Consider the following 1894-nt stretch of genomic DNA (forward strand, 5'->3'; position numbering starts at 1 on the left):
GAATTGGATGAAGCTTTTCATGCTTCTTCTCCATGTTTACTGAGGAAGATCCTTGAGCCTTAAACACAAGGTAGTCCTCATTCACTTGAAGGACTAACTCTCCTCTGTCTACATCAATTACAGCTTTTGCTGTGGCTAGGAAGGGTCTTCCAAGGATGATGGATTCATCCTCATCCTTCCCAGTGTCCAGGATTATGAAGTCAGCAGGGATGTAAAGGCCTTCAACCTTCACCAAGACATCCTCTACAAGTCCATAAGCCTGTTTCTTTGATTTATCTGCCATCTCTAGTGAGATTCTTGCAGCTTGTACCTCAAAGATCCCTAGTTTCTTCATTACAGAGAGTGGCATGAGGTTTACGCTTGACCCTAGGTCACATAGAGCCTTTTCAAAGGTCATGGTGCCTATGTTGCAGGGTATTAAGAACCCTCCGGGATCCTCTTTCTTCAGAGGTAACTTCAGTTGAACCAATGCCTTTAGTTCACTGATGAGCAATGGAAGTTCATCCTCCCAAGTCTCATTACCAAATAATTTGGCATTCAGCTTCATGATTGCTCCTAGATACTGAGCAACTTGCTCTTCAATAATAACTTCATCTTCTTCAGAGGAAGAATACTCATCAGAGCTCTTGAATGACAATAGGAAGTTCAGTGGAATCTCTACGGTCTCTAGATGAGCCTCAGAATCCTTTGGTTCCTCAATAGGGAACTCCTTGTTGACCAGTGGACGTCCCATGAGGTCTTCCTCACTAGGAATCACTGCCTTTTCCTCCTCTACAAGTTCGGCCATGTTGGACGTGTAGATGGCCTTGCACTCTCTTTTTGAATTCTCTTCTGTATTTCTTGAGAGAGTACTAGGAGGAGTTTCAGTAACTCTTTTACTCAGCTGACCCACTTGTGCCTCCAAATTTCTGATGGAGGACCGTGCCTCAGTCATGAAACTGAGAGTGGCCTTAGATAGATTAAAGACTATGTTTGCTAAGCCAGAGAGGCTCTGCTCAGAATTTTCTGTCTGTTGCTGAGAAGATGATGGAAAAGGTTTGCTATTGCCAAACCTATTTCTCCCACCATTATTGTTATTGAAGCCTTGTTGAGGCTTCTGTTGATCCTTCCATGAGAAATTTGGATGATTCCTCCATGAAGGATTATAGGTGTTTCCATAGGGATCTCCTATGTAATTCACCTCTTCCATTGTAGGATTCTCAGGGTCATAAGCTTCTCCTTCAGAGGAGGCTTCTTTAACACCGCCGGATGCAGCTTGCAATCCAGTCAGATTCTGAGAAATCATAATAACTTGCTGAGTCAATATTTTATTTTGAGCCAATATGGCATTCAGAGTATCAATCTCAAGAACTCCTTTCTTCTGAGTCACCCCATTATTCACAGGATTCCTTTAAGAAGTGTACATGAACTGGTTATTTGCAACCATCTCAATGAGTTCCTGGGCTTCTGCAGGTGTTTTTAGATGAAGGGATCCACCAACAGAATGATCCAATGACATCTTTGACATTTCAGACAAACCATCATAGAATATACATATCATGCTCCATTCTGGAAACATGTCAGAAGGACACATTTTGGTTAATTGCTTGTATCTTTCCCAAGCTTCATAGAGGGATTCACCTTCCTTCTGTCTGAAGGTTTGGATGTCCACTCTGAGCTTACTCATCTTTTGAGGTGGAAAGAATTTGGTCAAGAAAGCATTGACCAACTTATCCCAAGAGTTCAGGCTTTCTCTAGGTTGTGAGTCCAACCATATTCTAGCTCTGTCTCTTACAATAAAAGGAAAAAGCATAAGTCTGTAGACCTCGGGATCAACCCCATTGGTCTTAATAGTATCACAAATCTGCAAGAATTCAGATAAGAACTGATGAGGATCTTCTAATGGAAGTTAATG

At 42.0% G+C, this 1894-nt stretch overlaps 1 non-coding gene across 1 annotated transcript; it reads left to right on the top strand.

Annotated features, from left to right (window-relative positions):
- Positions 1 to 1556: 1556 nt before the first annotated feature.
- On the top strand, positions 1557 to 1660 carry LOC130937052 (small nucleolar RNA R71). The gene has a single exon (XR_009068289.1). It is a non-coding gene; the product is annotated as a small nucleolar RNA R71 (small nucleolar RNA).
- The last annotated feature ends 234 nt before the right edge of the window (positions 1661 to 1894 follow it).

Source organism: Arachis stenosperma, chromosome 6 (genome assembly GCF_014773155.1).
Source record: "Arachis stenosperma cultivar V10309 chromosome 6, arast.V10309.gnm1.PFL2, whole genome shotgun sequence".
NCBI lineage: Eukaryota > Viridiplantae > Streptophyta > Magnoliopsida > Fabales > Fabaceae > Arachis > Arachis stenosperma.